The 22,542-nt window shown below is 35.6% G+C and overlaps 2 long non-coding RNA genes across 3 annotated transcripts; one reads left to right on the plus strand and one right to left on the minus strand.

The window, feature by feature from the left end:
- Positions 1 to 1,135: 1,135 nt before the first annotated feature.
- Positions 1,136 to 21,346, minus strand: LOC141389418 (uncharacterized). 2 transcript variants are annotated; one of them, XR_012409037.1, is made up of 3 exons: positions 21,084 to 21,326; positions 18,756 to 21,008; positions 1,136 to 5,915 (listed from the first exon to the last, which is right to left on the minus strand). It is a non-coding gene; the product is annotated as an uncharacterized lncRNA (long non-coding RNA). The 2 variants fall into 2 exon arrangements; XR_012409036.1 differs by lacking the exon at positions 1,136 to 5,915 and having other exon boundaries at positions 19,342 to 21,008; positions 21,084 to 21,346.
- On the plus strand, positions 12,658 to 16,720 carry LOC141389420 (uncharacterized). Its single transcript, XR_012409038.1, has 2 exons — positions 12,658 to 16,419; positions 16,487 to 16,720. It is a non-coding gene; the product is annotated as an uncharacterized lncRNA (long non-coding RNA).
- Positions 21,347 to 22,542: the final 1,196 nt, after the last annotated feature.

Here is a 22,542-nt window from a genome sequence, read left to right on the forward strand (position 1 = left end):
TTTCCTGGATTGTGGTGACTCATAAAATCCACAACTTCATTGAACTTATTGAGGAGGAGACCGTTGCAATTAAATTTCAGAAACGACCGGAGCGCTGAACAATAACTAGTGGTATAAGATGCTAAATATTTTGTAATGGGAGTGTTTGCTGGGATGTGTGTGTAACATACTCAAATATAAATTATCAGTTAAAACTTAGCGTGTGCCTTGGAAATCCTCGAATGCAAAAAGCCTCTGTAAATGTTGAAATACTGTATGTAGTTTATTGTAAGGCATACATATCGTTCCTACTTAATTGATATCGAAACGAAACGTTACGACTTTTCACGGTATTTCTTCATTTAATTGCAATAACATAAAGAACAATAAACCAATAAAAAATTGTCTTGGCTTTTTCAGCTTAAATTCATTCTCCTATTCAAATGTTGGCGATGTTCGTCGTTGTGTGTCCTACACCCAGCAAACCAATCGTACCGACATCGTAACGAAATCGGAACAAAATTCGGACGCTACGTCCGATGTCGGTGTCGAAATCGTAACGAATGAAGTGGTTGACATAATTTCGGAACGAAATCGTATCGATTTCGGTCAGAATTTGGAACGAAATCGAAAGAAAATCCTTGGGAAATTCGGAATGCTAATTTTTTCCTCCGAATTTTCGTACAGATAGATTTCTGAACGATTTCGTATGAAAATCTGAGGAACTTTCCGAATCTTTGTAAAGAGTTCTAAATGATTTTCGAATAATGAATAATGAATATCGAAGGAAAAAAATTTTCTCTGACGCCTTTTTTTATTGATCAATTTTGTTTTTTTTTTTTTTGAAGATTCTAATTTCAAACATTTCTAATGATTTCCACTGTTGTTATCATTTTTACAGTGTTTTTTGTATTTGTAGTAGAACAATGTAAACTTTGTGTACGAATATGTTGAGTCTATCAGCACTAGCTTGAATTATTATTATATGTTGCATTTATATTTAAAATATTTAAAAATTGTATATGCGAATCTTACAACCAACCATTTTGTTTTTCTTTATGTTGTGTTTTTGTTGATGGGCTTTTTGGTCAGTTTTGATTAAATGATAATAAAAACTAGGATTTTCATTTAATTTTCCATCCGACGTTTCGTTGGCTTTTTTGCAACTTTCTCAAGAGTGTGTTTTTTATTCGATAGAATTCTGGTAACAAAATTAGAAAAAATAACATTCATTTAACATCTTTTTTATAATTTCTGTAAATATTGCATTAGTTTTAACTTACATTATTCTAAATCGTCTTCTTTTTTATTTGCCGATCCGCATTCGGATTTTGGCGATCATACAATAACAAACTAAGTATTTTTAGCTGTATATATATATATATATATGTTTATGAATATGTTGTGGTAAATTATTCAGCAATGGTGATCTCTCTATTCCTCGCAGCGTTGATAAGGCTTCTTTCATCTGGTTGATTTGTCCACTCCAAAATGTTTTTAATCCAGGATATTTCTCTTCTTCCTCTTGGCCTTTTTCCCTCAATTTGACATTTAATTATGCTCTGGATGACAGAATACTTTTCGTTGCTCATTATGTGTCCCATATAGGATATCTTCCTCCTTTTTATGGCATCAAGAAGTTGTCGTGTAGTGTTCATTCTTCTCAGGACTTCTTCATTTGGTACTCGGTCGGTCCAAGGAATTTTCAGAGTTCTGCGATAAATCCACATTTCAAATGCGTTCAATTTTTGTTCGTCTATTGACTTTATTGTCCATGTCTCGGCAGCATATAGTAGAGTGGACCATATATAACATTTTATGCTGCGCATTTTTGTTGTAATGTTGACGTCATGACTTGTTAATATTTTACAATGGTTAAAAAAGGATTGCCTAGCTACTTCTATTCGGCATTTTATCTCTCTCGAGGCATCCCATTGGTCATTTATAAGGACTCCAAGACATTTAAAACTCCTAACCCGTTCTATTTCGTCATTTTTTATTTTCAATGATGTGTTGTTTTGGTAATTTTTTCTACTTATTACCATATATTTCGTTTTCTTAATGTTAATCTTAAGACCGTATAATTCGCTTTTTTGAGTAAGTGAGTTAACCAGTTTCTGTAGACCTTATAGGCTAGTGGCAATTAATGTTGTGTGGTCGGCGTATCGTACATATATTGTTTATTAATTACGAGTAATTCACCCTTACGCCAATTTGCTCGTTTTCAACTGCTTCTTGAAATATTTTGTTGGAGTATAAATTAAATAATAGAGGTGATAGGATACACCCTTGTCTAACGCCTTTGGATATTGGGATATTGTCAGTGAGTTCTCCATCAACTTGAATGCTTGCAGTTTGTTGCCAATAAAGGTTTTTTATGCATCTTATTTCCTTTTCTGTTATTCCAGTATCCATAATTTTTTCATGTCTGACCGTATCGAAAGCTTTTTCGTAGTCGACGAAACATAAGAATATATCTTTTTGAACATCTCTACATTTTTGAATAAGGACTTGAATACTTAGTAGTGCCTCCCGCGTTCCCATGCCTTCTTTGAACCCGAATTGTGTTCTCCCCATATTTGGCTCACACTCAGGGTAGATTCTTTTATGTAGTATTTTAATGAATATTTTTAGGGCATGACACATTAGACTAATTAGTCTATAATCACCGCATTTTCGTGCATGTGCTTTTTTTGGTATAGCTATAAATGTAGATTTTAACCAGTCGTCGGGGTATTGTCCTGTATCGTAAACTTGATTGAAGAGTTTCAACAGTAGTTGTATATTGTTTCCTTCTATTAATTTCAAAATCTCTGCGCGTATTTCATCAGGGCCGACGGTCTTCTTATCTTTCATTGACTGAACTGCCGATTTGACTTCATCTTCCGTGACCGGGTTTCCTGTTATGTCTGATTCAGTATTTGTGTTATTTTCTGGCCTTTCATCATCAGTGAATGTTGTTTTGATATATTTGTGCCAAACATTTTTTCTTTCTTAGTTCTCGAAGACAGCTTTACTGTTTTCGTCGACAAGTAAAGCAGGATGAGTTTTGCGGTATATACCGGAAGCTTCTTTTAATTTCTTGTGTAGGTTGAAATCGTCGTGTAGTCGGTGTAGCCTTTCGATTTCTTCACATTGTTTGTTAAGTTGAGCGTTCTTTGCAGCTCGTGTGGCGTTTCTAATCTCTTGGTTTATTTCCCAATAAATTTCATAGTTGGTATTTTTGTGTATTTTTCGCTTTTCGCGAAGTTCGAGGATTTCTGTTGTTATCCAAGGTTTTTCTTTTCTGGTGGTTTTTGTCCCTAATATAGTTGAGGTTGTTTTAAAGAAAGTTTTCATTTCATTCCACAACTGCTCAGTGCATTGTCTGTTGACGTTATTAATTTTGGCGTTTATAAATTCTTTTATCCTTTCTTTTGTGGATGGGTCCTCTAGTTTTTCTAGATTAAGTTTAGTTTTTGGAGTCTTTTTTCTTGGCATTCCAAGTCTAATTCGCATTTTGCATAATACAAGATTAGGGTCGGAAGGGACGTCCGCTCCGGGATATGTGGAGCATGTTACAACACAAGAACAGTAGCGCCGATTTATTAGTATATAGTCAATTTGATTTCTAACTGGGGTGATGGCAAAATAGAGTATTTAATATTTTCATGTTGTGTTCTTGGCAAAATTCTATGAGCCTGTCCCCTCTTTCATTTCTGGTACCTAGTCCAAATTTTCCCGTGATATCCGCTGTTTCTATATTTCCTACCTTACCTAAATCATATTATTTTTATTTATTTTGTATACTAAAAACGGCACTGCACGCACAAAAATTAATATAATAAATAAAATAAATAATTAAAGTCAAAACTAAGGCTAATATCACAGAACTATTGCTATTTAATTACAATGGAATACTAGAGCTTCGTGTTGTCTTTGTCCTCCTTTGTATTTATTGATTTGTTAATTCTTTGTTGAATCCGTAGGCTCTCCAATGTATAACGTCGGTTTTCTTTTTCTCTCTGTCTAATATTTTTAAATTAATCAGATCTGCCATGTGTCTTTTTTTCCTTTACATGTTGAGAGAGTGCAGTTTTTTTCCATTCCTTTTGTTATGTCTGATTGATGTTCATTTATCCTAACACATAGCTTTCGTTTTTGTTTGTCAACAAGAAACTAAAATGTTGCTTGTTAGATATATACCAAAGGTGGTTGTTGTGCGAAGATAAATTTGTTTCCGACATATCGATCCGAATTCGTACCGAAATCGTTAGAAAAACATTAGCATATTCGAAGAGAAATTTACTTCCGACATTCTCTCCGAAATCGGAACGATATCTGAACGAATTCCCCTACGAAAATCGTATAGAATTCAGAACGAAATCTGAACGATTTTGCTTCCGAAATTGTTCCGATGTGTCGGACATCCGACATTTGGTTGGCTGGGCAGATACATAGTATGTATGTATGTAATCGTAATGCTACAGTACGTTCTACGCCATTGTATTTCAATTCATCAAAACAACATCTTCAAGTGAATCCCCCCCCCACCATTCCCTGCCACAGTTTCACAATCTTTTGCAGTCTCTTGATATCTGGCGGTCGGTCTGACTGTCTGCTTTGCCCGTCTCTCTCTCTCTGGTTGGCATATTCTGTGTGTTTTTGTTTAGGTTGTTGCTATTTTTTGTCGTTCGTTTTGTTTGTCTCAACACCAACGGACTAAATATAAACATAACCCCACATTTCCGACAAACATCCATATCTAAATACAAACATACCTACTTGTACTACTAGCCACAGCCAGCGACTGATAACGACCTTGTGACTTTAAAAGTATAAACGTACATACAAAAGAACATATGTTGACAAATACGTACACTCAAACGTATATAGTAGAAGATATGTCGTGAGTGTAGGTACAAAAATATGTACATATATACAAATAAATATTATATACATATTTAGCTACTTTTTATGAAAATTGTATTTTTCTTTTTTTCTTTTTTAATACCAAAACACAAAAAGCCACACGCGAATTAAATAAACGCAAATAATTGTTGGCGTATGAAAACGATCAACGTTGTTGTTGTCGTCGCCAGCTTCACCAACAACGTCATCGATATTGTCATCCGTCTGTCGTCCATGATACCTAACTACAGTTTATTACGAGCTTTATTCACTTTTTTATTTGTTTATTTATTTGTATTTCGTTCAATTCATTAGTAACGATTTCTCATTTCGTTATTGGTTGTTGTTCTTGGGTTTGGTTTCTATCATGTTGTTGTCATTATCATCACATGGAGGTTTTGCTAAATAGCGAAACACACAAATAGATAAATTTGTAGATATAAGCTTCGTTCCAGTACTTTTTGAATGATAAAAGTGTCAAAAGAGCAAACTGTCGAAAATGAGTCCAACATGCGTATTTTTCCAAGTAGTAGTAAATGTGGTAAAAAAGAAAAGTGTCAAAATTGCTCTCTCATGAACATTTTTACCAGAAAAGTAAAGGAACGGAAAAATGGTAGATCTGGTACCAATGTCAAAAATAAACATAAAAAATCAATTTTCTACTTTTATTTCACAGTTTTTAATATTGTTTTGTCAGCGTTCGACTTTTTCTTCTGTTTTTCATTCATTTTTTCTTCATTGTGAAATAATTGTCAAACAAAAGTCGAAAAATCGCCTCCTCCTCCTTGCCTCCTTTGATAGCAGTTTGATTATAGAGTGTACGGATGTGGATGTTCAATGTTCTTATTTATGTTCTCTCTTCGATGAACTTTTTTCGTTTGTTCCTATTGCTAGGAAAGAAATTCGTTACTCGGGTGATCCTTGGATGCAGTCAAGTGGAGTCAGGTTTGCTACTTCGATAAGGGATTTGGCGTTCCTTTCTTTCCAAAGGGACCCATCTCGGCAAAACTGGCGGGTCTATTGCAAGTACAGGAACAAGGCAAAATCTGTTATACGCAAAGAGAGGAGAATTCATTATGCGAGGCTTTATGGAAGAATGGATTCCACTAGACTTTGGAAGGTTCTAAGAAGTCATGGCTGTGTTGGAAACAACAATGAGGGGATAAATATTGATGTAGATACTATCAATGAGTTCTTTGCAAATGCTTCTGATGTATCTTACGATGTATCTTTTAATGTGGATGATTTCCTAGATGCTGATTCGTCTTTTTCTTTTCGTTGTATTAATGAAGATGAGCTTTGTGAAGCAATAAATAAGGTTACATCTAAATCTGTTGGTATTGACGGCATACCTATATCCTTCATTAAACTAGTATTTCCATATGTCTCAGGCCTTATACTGAATCTTTTTAACTCTATTTTAACTACGTCAGTTTTCCCATCTGCGTGGTAGACAGCTCGAGTAGTGCCAATTCCGAAATCGCGGTCTGTTAGGGAATCTGATGACTTGAGGCCAATTTCTATTTTGCCTGCTGTATCAAAGATTATGGAGCATGTCATTAAGAATCAAATGCTTCAGATTTGTGAAAGTCGGATTAATAATTGTCAATTTGCTTTTCGCAAGGGACATAATACTACTCATTTATTGCTTCAACTAACTGAATCTGTTCGTGAAGCCATCAACGATTGCTGTGTTCCAGAACCTGCAAGAAGCTACTACTTTTTACTACGATAACATTTTTTCCTTTATGTTATCGGAAAAAAAATAGTAAAAATTAGTAGATTCTTGCAGTAATGGAGCAGACCAGATGATATGGTTAGTGTTCTTATATCCTTAGATTTGTCCAAAGCCTTCAATTCTATTAATTATACCTCACTTATATTAAAATTGAGAGATGAGTTTAACTTCTCTAAATCTGCTTGTAAACTAATTTTTTCCTACTTGTGTGATAGGAGCCAGTTGGTTGTTTTAAATGGTTGTCAATCTAGTTGCCTACCCTTGTTCTCTGGTGTTCCACAAGGATCTGTACTTCGTCCCCTTCTATTTATCCTATATGTGAATGACCTTCCTCGTTGCACGAATTCTGTTTTTTGCTCTACTTTTATATTTGCAGACGATATATTGTTGCTCTTTAATAGTAGACGTGATACTATCAACATTCTTGAAAGTAATATAAATTCAAATCTAAATTATTTTCTTCGTTGGGCGACAATGAATTCATTAAAAGTCAACCCTTCTAAGACCAAGGCGTTATTTTTTGGTAATAATAACCTTTTGCCTAATATTGACATCTTCTTGGATCGCACTAAAATCGACTTCGTACAGCAGCACAAGTTTTTTGGGTGTAATTATTGATTGTGATCTTTCATTTGAGAGTCATATTTATGCTTTGTCTGGGAGAGTTTGGGGTATGTTGCGTAGAGTTTATGGATCAAATTTATATCTCCCTTACAGAATTAAGTTAATGCTGGCGAATTCTCTATTGTTATCTCAAGTCTTGTATGGGTTTGAGGTATATTCTGGCACTATTGGCGGAAATATTTACAAAGTGAACCGTATTGTGAGTACTATTACACGTTTTTTATTTAATCTTCGACGAAGAAGTCATGTATCTGAACATGTCATTCGTTTTCTAGGGTGCTCATTTGATATGTTTGTAAATTATCGTTGTGTGTTTTGCTTTTTCACAATCTTATTAAAAATGGCATACCTTTTGCTCTTAGAAGGACATTTACTTTTTTAAACACTATTAGAAATCCTCAGATTTTTATTCCTTTGATTTGGAAAGATGTGTATTCTAAGTCTTTCTTAGTCAGAGTCGCTCGGTTTTGGAATTTTTTACCAATAGAACTACGTATTTTTTCTCACACCAATGACTCTTTTCGTTTGAAAATCCTTAGATACATGCAAAGGCTACGTGAACAACAATCCATATATATTTAAAGTCATGTATAATAAGTCACTCTTTGAATAATCAGCACATGTTTAGTTACTGCTCTTTGGACTTTTTTTATTGTTTTTTCTTTCTTCTTTAACTGTTTTTATGGCTGGGGAGCCGAAGAAATATATCTGGTAACAAATGGTAACCTCAGGTAAGTAAAGGAACACAGCTAGTGATTACTACATGTGTAGAACATTTTATCCCCGTATGGGTCCGTAAACTTATAGAAAACAAGTAAGCAAAGGTTATAGTCGGACGGGGCCGACCATGTGATACCCTACACCACTACCCATGGAAATTAGCTTTAAGCAAATCAAAATTCCTTTAAGGAACAAATAAACTTATTTTAAGATATAACTTTGTGGATTCTGTCATCTTATCACATCAAGCTTAAATAATAATATAATAATTGTTCCACAAACATTCCGTAAGGTACAAAGGAGACTTCTCTCATATCAATGAGTGCACCTCGATTCATATTTCCTGATATGGGGACCTACAGTTTATCGCCGAGTTGGAACGACGTGCCCTAAGCCACCACTTGTAGAGAAGTTTTACATGACTGAAATACTCAGACAATGTCGCCAACATTACTGAATGGTATTTTCACACCGTTGAAAATTTGAAGTTACCTGGCCGGGGAATCGATCAACGGTGGCAAAATGCCCCTTAGTAATGTTGACGACATTTCTTGAGTATTTCATCCATGAAAAACTTCTCTACAAATGGTGTCTTAGTGCAAGCCGTTCGGACTTGGCGGTAAATTTTTGTATGTATAAATCCCAAAATTATACGCCCGGAGGAGGTTAGTGGGTGCCTTCACATTCACCAAAATTAATATTAAAAAAAAACGTTTACCGTAGCGACACCGAGTATATTTTGAAAAAAGGTGGCGATGAAGACATGAAAAGTGGTATAGACAAAGTAATGGCAGATTTTTACAATGGGTAGGGAAACTAATTTTCTTAATAAAAAGTTAAACTTTTTAGTAACTTTCCTTTTGTTGAAAAGGTGCGATATGTATAAAAAATCCAGTTGGACAATTAATACGCTTGGGCTCCACGTAATTTGCAATAATTAACAAACTGGGAAGTTCTCTGTCATGATAGAGACAATTTATGGCATGGTAGGAAAATGAGGTTCTCTACAGAAAACCCATTTTATATTAGGCAGTAGCCCTGTTCTCTACCAAACTCATTATTGCAATTTGTATCAGTGGAAAGGTCAGTCGTTCTTTTTTCATATGTAGGCTACTATGGCGGTACATGCCCTCCAGAAATTAAATATGGACCAACTATAAAATGTTTATATTTTTCATACAAAAGTAATGGTCCATTTCACCCGCTAAATAATATCAGATCATCATACACAATTTTAGGAATCTTCTTCTACCTATACTCTTACCTCGTGCAAAATTTCGTGATTATTGAGCCACAATTGCGACCTCTAGCGTGTTTATGATAACACTACAAACAAATAACTGGGTATATTAGGCTGCAACTCTGTTATCTTATCATGTACACCAACACAATTGAAATCAATAGAAAGGTCAAGCGTTCCTCTTCCAAGTATAGCTTACTTTCCCGAATGTATCTTCCAGGAAAAAAGATATAAGCTGTATATTAAAAATTTTCACAATTTTCACACAAAAGTTGTGGTCCATTTAACCCTTTAAATATTATCTGATCGCCATCTCAAATTGCAAGCTTCTGCTTCGTCATAAACTCTTACCTTATTTAAAATTTCGAGGCGATCGGACTATTATTGCGACGTACAGAGCAGCTACAAAATCGGATCAAAATTATGTTTTTGGTCCATTTCACCCGCTAAATATTTCACGATCATCACCAATTAAAATAGCGATCTATTCTTATGTGAAACCGATCTCCATACCAAATTTCGTGACGATCGGTCCATAACTGCGGCCTGGAGTTTGATTACAATTTATAATGGACAGACGGACACACGGACGGACGGACGGAAGGACGGACGGACACACATCTCAAAATCGCTTTATCTCGCCGAGATATGAAGATTGGTATACCACATTGGGTGTCTCCGACGAATATTTCGCGGTGTTACATGAATTTTTACCAAAACAAACTTATAATACCCTTTCCACATTGTGGTGTAGGGTATAAATACTTACAGATAGCGTGACACTTAAAAATTTGGATATTTTTGAAGTATTGGGCTTTGTTGGTAGTGGGACTTGTCAATATGACACAAGTTGCCAAATTTGATGGTTATCTTATGCCCGTAATTTCTAGCCCTAGATAACCGGGTAGGTAGCTACCTATTAGTTATATTTACCTACGCGTTTGGTAATTTCTACGTGCTATTTACCGAGGCGTGTAAATTTTGAAAACATGTGGTAACATTGGAGATTTTCATTCATGATTTCGGAAAAACATTGCCACATATAAGTGTTTTGCAATTTTGAACATATTGGCAACGATCAACCTGGCAAAATACTTGGTGTAAGTAACACGGCCGTTTTCGACCCGGTAACGTTACCTATGGATTGAAATTATGAAATTTTGCTTACACGGGGGATATCTATGAACTCATAGATAACTACGCGTAGAAATTACGGGCATTAATCGAGTTATACAAATCATTGAAATCTTTTATGTTCAAGATCTCTTAATTTAGTAACTGGGACTACAGCTACTAAATTTAAAAATCTTAACCTGTAATTATAAAGTACTAGCCGACCCAGTCCGCATTGCAGGGGCTGGATTCTTGTTCTATGAAATTTTGAAATGAAAAATATTTCCTTTATAATTTGTTTCATTTGACAGTTTTCTCCTTTATAAAAGTTTTCATTTCACATTTTCATAGAAACAGAATTGAGCCCCTGGCCCTTAAAATAGTTTTATGTTACCTTTCCTTAAGTCAGTAAAGTGACTATAAATAAAAAATCTTCAGATATGTTGGTGTCGATATGCAATTTTAACATACCGCCAAAGAACTGATAACTTGCATAACATGCATTTATTTCTTCTGCTGGAATAGTATAACAGGAAGTGTTTGTCTGAAATCTAAACGTGAATTGCTTCTTAAATCCTTCAAGAATCTATCTAAAGCTTCAAGGGAATTTTTATGTGCCGTCGTACTCGTCCCAGATGATAACTTCCATTTTATATTGCATGTGTGTCCTTCATTCAAATGAATGTCCCGTGGCAACTTAAGGTCCGATTGTGTCGTCCTTCCACCTTCTTATAATGTATCTTATATACCTGATGAAGCTATAGCTATCAATATATTGTATTCTAATCTATAATCTTGATTTTCAATAAGACCTGGTATTTCCATTGATTTGTAACATATTTAAGAAAGTGGGAGAGGTCGGGTCTTAAAGGTAAAATATGTTGCCATGGTCGGGGAAACGGACACGTTCGTAAGTTTTACATATATACCGATACGTTCGTCAGTTTTGTTCAAATAGAGTTCTTAAAAAAGTAGGGCATGGGGGAGGTACCCCGCCCCCACCGAAATTCAACAAAATATATACCCTATTTCCACCACGGGTCCTCCCAGTAGATTATCTGATAATTTCAGGAAAATCGGTTAAGCAGTTTTTGATATATAAGCTATTTAAAAAAGTGGGCGTGGTCGGGTCTTTGGGCCCCAAACCAGTACCTAGGGTCGGAGACACAACAAATATTGTCTCGCCAATTAATTTTCTCACCGATACGTTCGTCAGTTTTGTTAAAAAAGAGTTCTTAAAAGTAGGAGGAGGTACCCCGCCCCCTCCGAAATTCAGCAAAATATATACCCTATTTTCACCACGGGTCCTCCCAGTAGATTATCTGAAATTTTCAAGAAAATCGGTTAAGCAGTTTTTGAGTCTATACCGGCGCCGCCCAAGAATTTCCATCAATGTTTTAGTATGTGTGTATGCATGAGTGAAGAAAACAACAACCACATGACAGGGATGCCAACTGTTCCGAGGTAAAAATCGCTACAGCCACATACGCACCATAGGTCTGTAGCGATTTTTACGTTAAAACAGTTGATATTCCTGCTTAAACAGTGGTTTTTGTACGTCAAAAATCACCACAAGTAGCGGGAAAACCACAAACTTGGCACCCCTGCCACATGATGTTTATTGTTTGTCTTCATTCACTAAAGCGGGGTACACACGATCAGTTTTGACTGTCGATTTTTCGGAATAATCGATAACGGTCCAACCGTCCAGCAACCACAAAATATTTTGTGGTTGCCTGATGACTGACAAAAGTGAACGGCCACACTGGCAAGCAACCGATTATTTGAGCAAAACTGATCGTGTGTACCCCGCTTTACACTGTAAGTGAGAGAGAGAAGCAATTGCAAAAACAACTCAGGGGGCGCCCTCACTATATTGACTTTGCAAAGAAGCGTGACTCTGGTCTATACGGAACATACTAACATACACGCATTGCCTTTTATATATAAGATTAAAAAATCGGACGCGATCGCGGTATTCTACTTCGAAATCATCAATTAATGATGGAGGTCACAATCACTATTGTATAGGTACCAATACGTCTAATAATCTCTGAGATTTCGCTTTTGGCTAAAACCCGTTGTGGGTGAGGTCCCCCGCCTCCCCCATTTTTCGGTATAAAAACTATCTTACGATCAATTCTAAGACCTAAAGAATCTACAGTCAAAGTTTTATCAAATTCGGTCCAGCCATTTCAGAGGATTTATATTTCGTACATCATGGCCATGATACAATAAGAAGGTAGCAGCAACTGCCGTTTTTGGTAACATAAGATGTCAAAATTTGACATAAATTCAATGCAATTGACACATTATGTTACCATCAGCTGGGCTGATAATGCTACCTTCTTATTGTATCATGATCATGGCAGACCTGAATAATTTTCTATATATATGTAGATATATATACCTGAACCGATCAGAACCAAAATTTCAGGACGTGATTCTAAATTGAACAGGATTTATGCTCATTATAAACATCGGGGCTAAATTTGAAAGGTACAGCAGCTTCCAGTGACTTATTGCTTCAAAAACCTGTCATTAGGCCCATAGTGCGGGGGAGAAAATAAAATGAAAGAAAATAGAAAAAAATCTGCAAGGAATAAAGAAACAAAACAGAATTTGCGAGTACAGGGGTTTGTATACCCCCTCTTATTACTCTCTACTCCCTCGCCCATAAACTAAATTTTCTTTCCCGTTAACTTTGAACGTCTAAACATCGACTAACGTCACGAAACTCATCCATAAACACTGTGCGACGGACCCTATGTCTTTTATTATCATTTGCTGAGTGCACGATTGAGAAAGGGCGGGGGTATCAATTTTGTATGTTGGGCGGTTAGTGGGGAGTACAACCAAGTAATACGATTTCTGTCTGCCTTTTTTCTTGTTTTTGCTTCAAGTGGAGGCTACGGCGACGTCGCGTTGCCATATGGGAGTACACATGAACAGCAAGTAATGTCTGGCAAAAACATAACGCTGCTGCGCGTTACTTGCAATATATTTTTGGAGTTTTATTTGATTTGTATGAGTGTTTTTTTCTCGTCTTCTTTTGTATCGCATATGCTTTTCGGTCTGCTTGTTTAATATGCGTGTATGGTGCTTGCTTTACTTAAAAATATGGCGTTTTTTGGTGGATTGAAGTGGATAAGTGTGTTTATTTTGAATGATGGGGCTTTTTTTGTTGTACAGAATGAGAGAGTGGAAGAGTAAATTTGTGTTTTGGGGGGCTCCATGTGTTGTATGGCTTGGTTTTCTGTACGAAAACAAAGGTAATTTTGAAGTTGAATTGAGAGAGCTTTTTTATCGTTGCTTTTGATTCTTTCATTGTTTCCAAATCTTGCTCTCATTGAGAAACCTTTTTGGGCTCCAACAACTCTCCCTCTGCGTTTGTCTCTTGTGGTGAATTATGTCCACATTCCCCAAACATCCCATAGCATGATGGTCACCAACATCACCACACCAAATGCCACCTTCTTTTTTATTCAGCATAAAACTCTGACAGCTACGCAAACAAAAACTAAAACCTGCTGGCTCTGCTTCTTTTTGTGTCTTTGTTGTTGTGTTGTGATACCAACAACTGCTTGAAAATATTGAAGGGGATTTTTTATTTCGCAACAGACATTATTTTTACGTCGCCGTCGTTGTTTCACTGCAGCATTGCAAAAGAAGAGGACTACGAATCTGAGAAATACAACAAAAATAAAGCAAATGTTAATGACAGTTCATTTAATTCGGCTGGCGCGTTATTTTGTTGGTTTATTTTCTTTTTCTGTTTCTTTTATTTTATCTTACTCTCAACTTTGTTAGTGTATTTGTCATACAAATCATATGGAGTACGTGTGTATTCATGTGGGTACCTATGAAATTCTGTAAAAAAAGAGCTAAAGGTCTTCTATAGACTGGAGATTTGCAGAATACTACTACAAAAGTCGTCTGAAAATGTGTCTCAGGGAGTCGGAGTATGAAAAAAATTACCTCTAAAGTCACTAGTCACAAGAATGGTCGCCAATAGAAGGGTTTGCAATAGGCCAATAATCCAACGTCAAGAAATGAAAGCAGATATTCCCCAAACGAGATGACGACCGTTGGCTTCAAAACAAGGATTATGTTTCCAACATGGAATGGAAGAGCACTCTCTGAAAAATTTAAAATTGAGAAAGTATGTAAAGTATTTGACAACTACAAACGAGACACACTCGGAGTGAGTTAAGTGAGATGGCTACGAAACGGCGCACTTCCATAGCAAAAAGTTTAAGTTCGTAACGGCGGCGGACTGCTTCCATCCTCCAAGGCAAACAAAGCTCTACTTGAATACGTAGCTATGTCTGATCGTATAATTAGTGCTGGAATACATTCTAAATTCTGCAAAATGTCCATATTCCAGTGCTACGCCCATATAGAACCCCATATTGATAGCGACCACAATTTATTTCGGCACCTTCCGCCTCCGTCCAGCAGACATTGGAAAAAGTAACAAGTACAACAATATAAAGCGACAGGACCCACAGACAAAAACACACTACACCAATGTCTTAGACAAAATACAGCTCGGATTGCCAAGATTACATCTGAAAAAGAAACTACATCAGACAAAAACCACACATTCCAAAAATATAATTAAGAAAGAATATCGCTCAACAGCAAATACGGTAAAACATCTAATACTCGTGGATAGTGAAAACTTCTACAATTCTATAGCTGACGAAACTAAAAAGGAGCAGCTAATACTGGAAATCTCAAAGGAGCATGTAATAATTGTTCCACAAACATGCCAGAAGGGGCAAGGGAGACTTCTCGCATATCAATGGGTGCACCCCGATTCATATTAGCTCAATGATATGGGACCTACAGTTTATCGCCGAGTCCAAACGGCGTGTCCTAAGACACCACTTGTAGAGGAGTTTTACATGGCTGAAATACTCAGCAAATATGTCATCAACATTACTGAGGGGTAGTTTGCCACCGTTGAAAATTTTATGTATGTACGTAACCCTCGACGACAAATATCAACATCGACGTCTACGATGAATGAGTTTCAAAAGCGCTAAAGAGCTTAAAAATGGTAAAGCGCCCGGCGGAAATTACATTCAGGCGGAGCTTATTAAATATGGTGCTGCCGCAAACTACATATGTATGTATGTAACTCCAATTGTGAGAAATGTATGGAGAACGGGCCAAATACCGAAATCTTTGAAAGATAGTGTAATTGTAAAGATTCCCAAAAAAGGTGACCTGACAAACTGTAAAAATTGGCTAGGTATAACTCTGAAATACGCCATTTTAAATAGACTTTCCTCAGTAGTTCATTTCGTAAAGGGCATGCGGGTCATATAGATCACATAAATACACTCTGTATCATTATTGAACAGTGGTTGGAATATAACTGCCAACTGTTTCTTCTATTTATATATTTTCAGCGCGAATTAGACACTGTATCAAGACCAGCACTGTGTACCGCTTTAGTCGCAAAAGGCATTAAAATTACAACTCATCAAGGAAATTTACCGCGACATTGAAACAGAGTATATGTACTAGTATCTCTGCCTGCAAATTCAACTGATACTTTTTCAATTGTTGTTTTAAGTTCTGCCATGCCGATTCAAAACCACTACATGTATCTGCTTATTAATGTAGAGTGACGACAAAGCGTTACGGACCCATGGACTCACTGAAGTGAATACGCCAAATAGAAGAATTCTGAATGTTTCTGTAGCCTTTATAATTGCTTCGAAGGTCCTGAGACATTTTGGACCATTGGATTGACGATTTCAACATCTCCTTGTTTGTTATTAGCCGTTTTCGTATCAGTCGATTAGGATTGGTCTATTTGTTATTTATATTGCTTGGAAATCCGATATATCATCTATTCCTTACTTATTTTCGCCGTATGTTTGGGTTCGTTATCCTGTCGAAAATTAATTTTTGTTGGTAAAATATCATGGTAGAATAATAAAAGGTAACCTCATTTAAAAAAATCGTAGATACATCTCTGGACCTATAGACATGCTCAATTACAGACTAATTGAATGTATCCAACCCTGCATGACATGAACAAAAAACAAAAACAACTTTTGTTTATTTACATTTATTTAATGTAAATTTTTTGAAAATGGTAAGTTAAATATAAATAGATTCTGTGCAGAAAATACTGAAATTCATAGCTATATCTTTTCTTAAAGTGATGAATATGGCGAATCTGGTCCTGCTACTGGTGAAAAGAATTATATGATAGGAAGGAAGTGCCTACTCAACATACAAAGACAAAGAAAATGAAAATTATGTATCCAAATCTGTTCAAAGGACAAGACCGCCTCAAGAACCAGACACAAAATTGTTCTTAAAATGTCTGATTACTAAATGTCACAAAATAAAGACATTCTCTACATATGTGTTGTGGGATAGTTCCTCCAATAGGGATTATGTATGTATTTATTTATTTAGACAAACGTACATCAAGTTGCAAGATCTGTATCGGACAACATCTTCGGTCACCTCCCACGAAGAAGTTCGTGTTTTTTTTTAATTTTTACCGATGGTTTACATCAATGTTTTTCGAGGGCTAGTCCAGCCTACCGACAGAATTCTCCAAAAGCTCTAAAAATCTTAAGCTGACTACTAAAACGAATGGTGGACACGAACTATCGAAAAGAATGACTGATATTGGCCCAACATAAAAAAATTCTCTCAATCTGGACCTTAAAAATAGAGCAATTCAATCCCGCACTATTTGTATTATAAATAAAACTTATTCCCAATTTATATTTAATTTAGTATTTGCTCTTTTTATTAATTTTATATTTTGAAACAAAAGTGCCAAATATGTATGTGTGTCATGATATACACAACACAAATATAGACAATGTTTGTCAACACTGTTTTGACAATGAAATGTTGTCAAAGCTTTAATTTAGAAAAAAATTTAAGCCTTTACCTAATTAACTGCGTGTTGCGTGTGCGTTTAAAAATACAAAAACAAAATACATGTATTTCAAATTGAAAACAACAACAAATACATGTATTTTGTTTTTTTGAACGCACACGCAACACGCAGTTAATTAGGTAAAGGCTTTAAACATATGATTTCATAAGGTTACCTTTTTTAATTGTACCATGGTAAAATATACAAAAACTGTCTAAAAATGGTCGTAATCACAATCAGACTTTGGGCATATTCATGTTAATATGTTAAGGTAGTCAATTTGTTTTTGGTTCTGTCTATGCACGCCAAGGTACCACAATATCACCAAGCACCCGCCGTGATTTGCAGTTGATATTCATATTTTTCCAGAAAGACATATCCATATCCTTGTAATTTTTGCAGTTTACAATGAAAATGTATGTTTTTTTCTTGGCACGACCATGGTCATTATCATATTTTTCGGAGGAATTCCATAAGCTCTCCAGAATTTGCACAGCACTTTGTTTTGCATTCCTCACTAGGACTCGTACATTCGACACATTCAATTTGGAGGGCTTTTACAGTTACCGAATTTGTTTTCACTTTTCTACAATTTTTTCACCTGCTAATAAGAGATCCAATTTCTCGAATGATTTGCCTTCTTTTATGGGCAATTTTCTGATGCCCTCCAAAGTCTTTTGACCTATTTTCCATTATTACTGCTTCCAACGTCTGTGGCATTGATTTCATGGTTCTGTTTGCTTCCTTCGATCCAAATAGTTCCGAGACCGAAATACTTCAACGAATCTATCTCTATTTTATCGTTTTTTTGTTTTTATTGTTTGGTGGATGAATTGCCATACAAATAATAAATAAACGTGGATGTGACAAAGTGACAGCATCTGAATAATGAACGAAACGAACGAGAAAGATCGAAGTAAGTGTGAATTAATAGAAGGAACTACATGAACCCAAGAGCTGAATATAGCTCCAATAGTTCCTTGGAACTAGTTCGCCCCGGAACTAAACAACTCTAATTTCAACATCTCCCAATTGGCTTGGGTTCATTGTCCTGCAGAAAAATCCATGAATGACCGACCGACCCAACCCCGATTTCTCAACGCATGGAGGTACATTAATTTTTTCTTCAATTGTTAATTTAGTCCATTTTTCTTAGTGCTATCAATGAACACCATGATGCCCACAATATCACCAAACTTACTACACCATGCTTTACAGTTGAAATTCAATATTTTTGGTCCTCTCAATTTTCAGAAGCTTGTTCAATTTGGCATTTTTTGTACTTTTCTATGAATTTATCGGAATGTTGTCTGGTGATAAGAGATCCAATTTCACGATGCGATTTTTCTGGGCAATTTCACATGTTCTGGAAGTCTTCTGGCCTATTTTCATTTTCTTGTATTTGAAGAAGAATCTTACTTGCTTTATGTAAACGAGAAAATGTTGTAAAACTTTTTTCATCTTCTCTCGATTGAAAAAATAATAGCAGTTTCGATATTTTTTGCATTACGAAGGTATTTGTTACTGACCGTAATCTTTCTTTTGACACCTTATGAAGTGAACAAATACAACCAAAATGGGATCCAATAAAACAGAACTGTTAGATCAGGACCATGTTTTTCAAATTTAGTTTCACCGTGTTTTTGAACAAAATACGAAAAAATACACCTTGAGATGTACCGCTCGCTATGGAGGATGGAGGACTGCCGACACTAGAGTCAGCCAGGTCATTAATCCCGCTATCCTCGCTAGTGAATATCTTTGCTGCAGAAACTCAATTGTCGTCTATACATTCAGATATGTATGTTTCATCAGAACCACGTTTTTCAAATTTAGTTTCACCGTGTTTTTGAACAAAATACGAACAAATACACCTTGAGATGTACCGCTCGCTATGGAGGACGGAAGACTGCCGACACTAGAGTCAGCCAGGTCATTAATCCCGATATCCTCTCTAGTGAATATCTTTGCTGCAGAAATTCAATTGTCGTCTATACATGGAGTACTTGTGATCTGTCTCTTCTAGCAATAAATTGCAACAAAAATTTAGATTTCAAACTCACAATTTGTTACTTGTATCTTTGTATAGGTACATAAAATGAAACGCATTTTGCCTTGTTATTGTGTCGTTGTACCTTTGGAATTTTAATTTTTTTCATTTCTTTTTGCGTTTGTTTAATTTATGGCTAATAATAAATAATGCTGATTACATTCTCCATTCATCAGCTACTACGAAGACGACGACAGCGACGACGATGAAGGCAACGATGTGTCGACGACGACAATGAGTGATTTGGAGCTTCTACAGCATGAAAATGCAAATTATTCTTTGACAATGGACAAAGAAAATACGGCACAACATTTTTTCTACAATCTGCTCCAAATGGATGTCCTTTGTGGAGAAATTTGTATTTATTTTCACTTAATTTTTTCTACTTTTTGTTTCATTTTCACTAAACAAACTGCCTTTATCTTGGAGACGGACAACAGTAGCTATTTTATGTTTGATATGCTCTTATTTTCTTTGTTTGTTCCTCTTTCATTGTCATTTGTTTGGTGAGTGATGGGAGCGTTGCATTGTTGTTGCTGCTCATGTTACTGCTGCTATCTGTCAAAATCTATTAAACTATGCTGTGTTTTTTGTTCAGTCTTCTTCTTTTTCATTTCCTGATAAGTTCTGTTGTTGATTTTCTTTATCACATTTTTCTTGTTATTGTTTTGTGTTAATTCATTGAGTCACATGCTGTCACAATGTTGTTTTTCTGACATTTGTTTGTCTTCTGCCTTCGCAGTTTTATTTCATCACCACCAGCACCAGCAGAAATGCTTCGTCGTAGTATGGTTTTGTATTAGCATTGTCATTAAAAAAACCTACTACGCATAATTTTTATTTTTCGTCTTAACTTTGAGTATGAGATACGAAATAACAATTCTCTTGGTTTTTAGTTCTCCTGTCGTTTTATTTCAACACATTGTTATTGTGTTGGGCCCCACTCAGTATAAATCTACCACTAATTGTAATCCTCTCTTTTTGAAGTATTCAGAAAAGAAAACAGTTGAGTTCCCCATTCTCTCGCGCTCTGAAAATGCCCATCATTTTTAGGGCTCCCCCTTTCTCAATTTTGTGTCAACTGAATATATTCTATTTCACTCACTACAGATGCATTGTGGCTAATGCATCAATTTTTTCTTTACATTTTTTGTTATTTATTTTGTAGCATTTTTGTTTGGTTTTCTTGCCTTTTGTCTCTGCTTCTATTTCAAAAAAGTTACTATGCGGTTGGATTGTTTTTGTCGTGTAAATTCTTTGATACTTTTCCATTTCAATAGAAGAGACGATGACAACAGCCAATGTTTCTTGAAACTATGATGTTGTTTTTGTAGTTGCTGGTTGATATCGTTTGTTGTTTTTTTGCTGCAGTGGTAGTAAATTATGTGCATAAAATATATTCTGATTGTACGGTACTTTGTTTTTCTTCCAAGACATTGCACAGTGGTGAGGAAGTAGTAAAGGCTTCAGGATCCCAGCTGCATGATTTTCTCAGGGAGCATATGGGCAAAAGTCGTGGTTGTCAGGCTATTGTGGCCGATTTGGGTGCCAACATGTTAAGGAACCTTAGACCATAATTTATTAGTTTTGATTCTTCGACCTGTTTTGGTTTTCAATTTTGGGAATAAGTTATTCAAGCTCGAGGTCGTAATGTTTGATATATTTAAATCATTTATTTATTTGTATATCAATATTTCGCAATTACTTGAATTGCATCTTCAGGATAAGTGATCTACAATAAATACACAATATTTGGTTATCACAGAGTTGTTTCAATTCTTAAGGCTATTCGTAAAAATAAACATACCTAGTTCGCAATAAACACGTCAAATATAAACTTAAAATATTTACTTAAAAACAAGCGTAGTTTAACTACCATCGTCATGCGTTGTAAATATTGCACTGAGTTTCGTTTTGTATTGCGATCTATTTTTATGTTTTGCTTTGCCTATCAATCCTCTGTAACTTAAAGCGCTGTTGTCGACGTCGGTTTTAAAGTTCATCCGTTTTGTTGTTGGCACATTGAGAATATGCAGCATCTCCATAGTATACCGTTTGCTGTGATGTGTTTCTCTCTCTAATACTCGCACACTTTCAAAGTCTGGTTGATGTGTAGAGTTGGCACAGTGGCTCACGAGTGCTGTTTTTGGTTTATCAGTTCGATGTCTTAATTTTATATCTGATTTATGACCGGAGATTCTTGTTTTTAACATGTTTTTTGTCGTTCCGACATATAACTTTTCACAACTTTCTTTTTCATTTCCTCCACATGGAATTTCGTATACGAAAGCGAAAGAAGTAATATCGTATACGAAATTCCATGTGGAGGAAATGAAAAAGAAAGTTGTGAAAAGTTATATGTCGGAACGACAAAAAACATGTTAAAAACAAGAATCTCCGGTCATAAATCAGATATAAAATTAAGACATCGAACTGATAAACCAAAAACAGCACTCGTGAGCCACTGTGCCAACTCTACACATCAACCAGACTTTGAAAGTGTGCGAGTATTAGAGAGAGAAACACATCACAGCAAACGGTATACTATGGAGATGCTGCATATTCTCAATGTGCCAACAACAAAACGGATGAACTTTAAAACCGACGTCGACAACAGCGCTTTAAGTTACAGAGGATTGATAGGCAAAGCAAAACATAAAAATAGATCGCAATACAAAACGAAACTCAGTGCAATATTTACAACGCATGACGATGGTAGTTAAACTACGCTTGTTTTTAAGTAAATATTTTAAGTTTATATTTGACGTGTTTATTGCGAACTAGGTATGTTTATTTTTACGAATAGCCTTAAGAATTGAAACAACTCTGTGATAACCAAATATTGTGTATTTATTGTAGATCACTTATCCTGAAGATGCAATTCAAGTAATTGCGAAATATTGATATACAAATAAATAAATGATTTAAATATATCAAACATTACGACCTCGAGCTTGAATAACTTATTCCCAAAATTGAAAACCTTAGACCATGTTTATATTATAGCCTTTTGTACTGTTAACCTTCTTAATGATGATTTATTTGAAGTGTACGCAAAAGAATTGACTTTTGAAACCCAGTAGGTTTGTTAAATCTGGTTATATATAAACGTACTATTATTCAATTGCCATTTACGTAGTTAGTGAGCCAAGTGATACAGTATTTTTTTGCTTACCTGCACATTCAAAAATTGCACGACTTGTACAGGAGGAATGCCCAAAATGCAGGAAACTTAAACTCGCTTACCTGCGTATTTTAAGCATAGT

Source organism: Musca autumnalis, unplaced genomic scaffold (assembly GCF_047663935.1).
Source record: "Musca autumnalis isolate F117 unplaced genomic scaffold, ASM4766393v1 scaffold_1, whole genome shotgun sequence".
Classification (NCBI taxonomy): domain Eukaryota; kingdom Metazoa; phylum Arthropoda; class Insecta; order Diptera; family Muscidae; genus Musca; species Musca autumnalis.